The sequence below is a fragment of the Hippoglossus stenolepis genome, chromosome 11, assembly GCF_022539355.2.
Source record: "Hippoglossus stenolepis isolate QCI-W04-F060 chromosome 11, HSTE1.2, whole genome shotgun sequence".
Lineage (NCBI taxonomy): Eukaryota > Metazoa > Chordata > Actinopteri > Pleuronectiformes > Pleuronectidae > Hippoglossus > Hippoglossus stenolepis.
Window position 1 is genome coordinate 25,388,974 of NC_061493.1, and position 6,946 is coordinate 25,395,919.

Below are 6,946 nucleotides of genomic sequence, written 5' to 3' on the forward strand. Positions count from 1 at the left end.
GGCCGTCCACCCAAACTGAAGAGTCGGACAAGGAGAAAATTAATCAGAGAAGCAACCAGAGGCCCATGGTTACTCTGGAGGAGTTGCAGAGATCCACAGCTGAGGTGGGAGAATCTGTCCACAGGACAACTATTAGTCGTCTACTCCACAAATCTGGCCTTTATGGAAGAGTGGCAAGAAGAAAGCCATTGTTGAAAGGGATCCATAAAAATCCCGTTTGGAGTTTGCCACAAGCCATGTGGGAGACACAGCAAACATGTGGAAGAAGGTGCTCTGGTCAGATGAGACCAAAATTGAACTTTTGGCCTCAATGCAAACGCTATGTGTGGCGAAAACCAACACTGCCCATCACCCTGAGCACACCATCCCAACAGTGAAACATGGTGGTGGTAGCATCATGCTGTGGGGATGCTTCTCTTCAGCAGGTACAGGAAACTGGTCAGAATAGAGGGAAAGATGGATGGAGCCAAATACAGGAAATCCTTGAAGAAAATCTGATGCAGTCTGCAAAAGACTTGAGACTGGGGCGGAGGTTCATCTTCCAGCAGGACAATGACCCTAAACATACAGCCAGAGCTACAAAGGAATGGTTTGGATTAAAGAATGTTAATGTCTTAAAATGGCCCAGTCAAAGCCCAGACCTCAATCCAATAGAGAATCTATGGCAAGACTTGAAGATTGCGGTTCACAGACGGTCTCCATCCAATCTGACTGAGCTTCATCTTTTTTGCCAAGAAGAATGGACAAACCTTTCCATCTCTAGATGTGCAAAGCTGGTAGAGACATACCCCAAAAGACTTGCAGCTGTAATTGCAGCGAAGGGGGTTCTACCAAGTATTGACACAGGGGGTGAATACTTATGCACCCAACAGATGTCAACTTTTTGTTGTCATTATTGTTTGTGTCACAATAAAATTTATTTTGCACCTCCAAAGTACTATGCATGTTTTGTTGATCAAACGGGAAAAAGTTTATTTAAGTCTATTTGAATTCCAGTTAGTAACAGTACATAATGGGAAAAAGTCCAAGGGGGGTGAATACTTATGCAAGGCACTGTATGTCCTCAGCAATTAACAAGTGCTTTTATTTTAGTTCACATTGATCTAATTTCTTGAGGCAGCAAGTCATAAATGTAGGAATCATTTCAAAAAGCCAACGACAGCCTGGGGATGTGATAGTTTTCTGATCATTCATGAATTAAAAAACAGTTTTCTTTGTCAAAGATAAACAACAAACAGGAGGAAACAGTGCATTTGATGGGGACTATTTTCACTGGGGATTAATCTATAATTGATGCTATTGTGATTGTTTGGGCGCAGTGGGGGATGGTATATGGGGTTCAGTCAAATGAATGTGTGTGTGTGTGTGTGTGTGTGTGTGTGGGTGGTGTGTGTCACAAACAAGACTAGATCCTGTAACCAATAGAAATTTGCCTGCTGAGATGAATCTCAAAATAGAACCGAGAAACCTTTGCGTGTGCACGTGTGTGTGTGTGTGTGTGTGTGTGTGTGTGTGTGTGTGTGTGTGTGTGTGTGTGTACATGCATGCATTATCAACGGACCAGGATCCTGCAGCCAGTAAAAATTTGCCTACAGAAGAGATTCCAAAAATAGAACAGGATAACCTTTGATATTCAATACTGCTGAGGTCCTATCATACCAACACACACACAGCACACACACACACACACTTCTTTGTCCCCTGCTCCAACTTTAACCATCACAACTCTGTGACTAATCCTAATTCAAACCCTGAAATCACTTTTTAACCCTCAAACACTGAGGACCGGCCAGAACCTATGTTATCTATGCTCAAACTAGTCCTCACAAAGATATAAGCCCCCACACACACACACAGTGTGCACCTGTGCTTCAGGTGGAGACGTCAGTCAGGTGATATTTACCTTGAGGGCTGAGACCGAGACGGTTAAACTACTGACAAAGGCATAAATCACACAAAGGAGTTCAACTCTCCTTTACAGCGGTTCCTCTCGTCTCCACTGACACGACAGTTCACAGTAGTTTTACAAAACAGTGATGAAAATAAAGTCTCACTAACCACGAGATGGTTAAAATGCAGAAGGAGAAAGCCTCACAAGTTGGATGATAACTTTTACCACTTTGTTAAGCAACCATTGGTCACTCGTCTTGTCGCCTTTTTAAAAAATGGACCAGAGATAAATGAAAAAACACTTTTCAGTTTGAAAACTTTTTGGAAACAAAGACGTTCTCTCCCGGATTTGCCTCCTTACACATCTATCATTTATAATCAATATAAAAACAAGCAGTAAATGTCATAATAATACAAAAAGAATATGTAATGTATATAATAACAAGTCTCATCTATGCTGTAAAATTCTACTACAGCACTCCACGGGAAGGTCAGAGGTCAGCATCAGAGCAGAAGACCAAAGACTGAAATCTGAACCCGCCTGCTCCTCCGCTGACACACTTTTGCCGGAATGATCACAGATCCATCACCGAGCACAACTAAGACGGGAGTTTGTTATTTGTGAATTTGTGATAAAATACACTGAATGTTACAAAATGAAATCAAATATTTTAAAATAAAAATGAGGTTGATGTTAAGCCTGCTACTATTCTACCCTCAAAATATAACTGTTGTAGATCAAATGAAAGTTTCTTCAATTGATTTTTAGAAAACTTTTTTGTCTTACAGTTGCTAACCCTTACCAGTAGGGGGTGCTGCAGCCCCCTCAGCACCTTCACTTCCGGTGTCCTTGCTGTTGAACTACGAGATCTGACAAAAACGTCAGGTGAGCAAATGACACTTAGAAGCGAGGGGGTTATTTCAAACATAAAAGTGATGTGGGAGGAGCACACGCTTTTATTTGCTCTTCAGTATCAAGAGTTGGACCTCGACGTATAAGACTGAGAGGTTTTGACAGGAGAAGCGAAGAGGGAGCCCTGTCCCTGAATCCTGACGTCTTTGGCAGATGTGGAGTTGGCTGTCAGACAGCTGTTGTGCTGAGCGGCTCCCACATGTGCAGCATAAATGTTCTACAGACCTTTTCCACGAGAGATATCAAGACTCATACACATTTGAAAGCTTTTTAAATGTGTACGATTCCAACAGAATCGGTCGCAACCCACCTACTGCAGAAATAAAAGCAGCAACAGTGCGCGCTCGTATACATCACGTCCATCTTTCCAATGCGTCCGCAGCCAAAAGAAAAGGCTTCCTCCTTAATTCAATTACATCCGCCAGCTGCAATCTGGAGAGACGGAGGAGGAGGAGGAAGTGGTGACCCGGACTTTGGCTCTCGGTGTATAGCTGACTGTGATCTCAGGGGGGGGAAACTGAGCGGCTGAGCAGCTGCGAGAGCCAGAAATGTACAACACGGCACAGAGCGGTGCAGTGCAGCAGCTCCAGCCTTCCTGAGCGGCAGCCTTCCTCAGTGCACACACTGCAGTGCACAGTGTGACGCTTTGTCAGGTCCCAGAAGCTGCAGAGCTGAGGATCGACCTGTTGAACTCCACCGTGTTTTTGCTCAGTTTTGAGTTCGGGCGCGTCTTTGTCGAACACGTCATTCACGCTAACACTGAAACAAGGGGCGTTTTTTTGGCTGCACACGTGTTCAACGTATAACTGGCGGTGTCGATGTAGAAGGTACAGGTCTACACCATGAGGTAAATGAAGATGGACGTCAGGTTTCCACTTCCTCCCACTGTACAGAAACTATCCGAATGCAAACGCTGTCATCTTGTGGCAATGGCGCCATTCATTGAGGTGACCTCGATACATAGGCTCAACCAATCCCGAATAAGTCTCAGCTGTCAATCATAAGATTGTCTATAAAAATGGACGTAGACTTGGCCCATGTCTCATTCCCTAACATGGAGGAGGCGGGGTTTATCACCTATACTGCAGCCATCGAGACCAGCACGCTGTCGGACTGAACAAACCCAGAGAAAGTCACAAAATGTGACGATTAGTTGCTGCGAGTTGAGGAAACTAAAGATTAAAGTTCAAATATGCAGGAGAGAGAGAGCGAGAGAGAGAGAGAGAGAGAGAGAGAGGCGAGAGGAGAGAGAGAGCGAGAGAGAGACCTGGTTGATCCTGCCAGTAGCATATGCTTGTCTCAAAGATTAAGCCATGCAAGTCTAAGTACACACGGCCGGTACAGTGAAACTGCGAATGGCTCATAAGAAAGAGAGAGAGAGAGAGAGAGAGAGAGAGAGAGAGAGAGAGAGAGAGAGAGAGACTCTCTGCAGCTACCGTCCCCTCCACAGTCTTTTCTTCTAACAATAAACACGCCTCATTTGCTCCACTGGAGAAGCTCAGTGGCCTCCAGCAGAAACAGCTACGTACAGGGCGTTGCTCTGAAGGAACATGTGTGCTCAGTTAGTTTTGTCTGGATAAATAAAGTCTAAAATACGTGCAGGTTAAACTGATCTACAGTCGTGCAGAGTGAGAGTTGCACCGGCGGTTAGAAAAACGAGTCTGTGAGACGATCGTCGCCGGTTTCTCTCTCAGCTCTGGAATATTTTGCTGTTGGAACAAAAACCAAAAACATTAGCCACAATAATAGAAACTAAATCTCTGTGCTGTAGCTGGACTAGAATGATCTTAATCCCAGTAGATTATATTCATATTTATAAAGACAAGACAAGGGCATAATCCAGTGGCTGTGTAAAACCACCGTATTAGTTTCTCACACCCAGCTCCCAGATATGGCCGACTTCCCCACCCCCCTGCTCATGGGAAATAAAGTACCTCAAGCCAGAGATCACTGGGCCAACGCTAAACTGCTGCTCGCTGCCAAATGGCATTCTGGGTAGTAATGCGAGCCATGAGGATCAGTCAAGTGTCAGTTTGTGTCATCAGAGGAGGCATTCGACTGATGCAGGGCAGCTTCTTGTCTGCATCAAACCTGCAGGTTTATTGCTACTGAAAATTACAAATCTATTGCGATTAAAAGTGTGAGTGAGTCCAAGTGAGAAGACAGAAAAATGTCCTGAAGCTTCCCAGTGAGCGAGTGGACGAGTGGACGTGTGGACGAGGTTTCTAACACGTGACGGACGTGAAACTGGAAGAACACAAACATCTCAGGATGAAGAAGAGGAGCTGCATACGTAGAAGACGAAGACGTCCACTTGGAAAGAAGAGGAGATTCCAGAGCTTTTGGTGGAAACAACAGAGTTTATACGTCATGTCCGGCCTCCTGCTGCTCTACAGGCTCCGCCTCGCCTGGACGTTCCCCACATGTTCCTGTTGGCGTGAAGGAGTCGGACCCGACAACCTGCTGCTGCTGCTTCACATGTGAAAGGCGTCTCTGGGCAATGTCCAGACAATCTGTCCGGTCATGTCTGAAAACAGCTCGATCTCTTTGCTGAGTTGAAAGCTCAGTTTCAGGGTTAGTAATGCCACATGGCAATCTAATCCAGTTTTAACCTGAAGTCAGGTGAGCGTATCAACAAATAATTACTTATAGGATACAATACTGATTTATACATCATTTCTTTCTTGGCCCAAAAGGTTAAAAGTTTCTGTGTTTGCAGCTGTGATGCTACTGAAGCCATTTGATCCAAAACTGTGTCACGAACTGACTCGATGGCTCCTCACAAGCCGGATTTTGCCAAAACTTCACTAGCATTTTATTCCAGTTGAAAGACGGAGGCTGGGAACGTCGACCAGTGCACCCTTCAACCCTCCGGGACCTAACGACTGGGGATCTTTCCAAAATACCGCGGCCTCTCTCTTGCCTGCATGGCATTGAGAGAGCAGCCGAGGTATTTCCACGTGCTGCAGAGAGTCAGCTGCAGTGCTGCTTGGCAAGGCACCCGCGTTCCCCTGGTGCTCCACCCAGCAGCCCCGAGCAGCCCGACCAAGAGGAAATACCATCGTGTGCTGCTAAAACAATGTGGTTTGAATCTGAGAGGAGTGCGGCACTTTAAAACCTTCTTTTCCAGCTCTCTCTCTCTCAGCTTTGGACATGAAAACACTTTCACTCTTCAGCTTTAATCAGCAGAATCTCACCCATTTTTTCTTCCCCCTCTCTTCCTGCCACCTCAGCTCTTCTGAGAGTCGTCACACGGCTGTCGCAAAGAGAAGAGCGCTGAAATGTGGGAGCACAGAAACTCCTTAATGCCTCCCTGTTCACACTCCAGGCCTCGGCCCAAATCAAACATGGCTGCACACATTAACGTTAAGACCACCGGAAAAGAAGAAAGCCTCAAGCTCAGGGTGCTGAGGGCTGAGAGGACGTCAAAGTGACCATTAACAAACACGACCCGTCGGACGTCTTCTTTTCTCACATTTGAATCCGTTTGTTTGGATAACAAAATGGCGAAGACGTCCCACTGACCGTCCAGGGACTCGAGAGCCTTTACGAGGTGAAGCTTCAGTTTAAAAAGCAGAGTTTTACTTTTCCGCCTCTTCACCACAGGAAAATGAGTGTGGGTGGTGGCAGAGTTCTCCATAGGTTTACGGCCCAAAGAGGAGAAGCCGGGGTGAGAAACTGCTCTCTCTTTCTGTCAAAGTGTCACCTTCCATAAACAGAAGTCACAATGACACTGAGGAAGCAGTGAAATATTCTTCTACTCCCACACATTTCCCCTCAACTACTCTGTATATCCCACTTAAAACTGGGGCTGTGGAAGAAAAACACTCGTTTCCCTCAGCTCAGAGCAGATTTAAAGCCGTGCGGCAGCAGAAATATGAAATCCAAGGGCGTTACAGCCTGATGTGACCACAGGAACTGGGTGTGAAATACTGTAGGAGCTCGGGTTCTCTTAAATGGAGTTTAAAAGTCGTCCAGAAGGGTGAGCTGACAGTGAATAAGATACAAGATGTAGAATAACGGGTTTTCTTGTATCGGGAAGGTCACAGGGTTGATTCTGCAGCAGAGAGAGAGGCTACTAAACTGTTCTCCAGCAAGAGAGCAGCTGAAAGAAACAGACATGAGCTGTTTGTAACTTTTTTT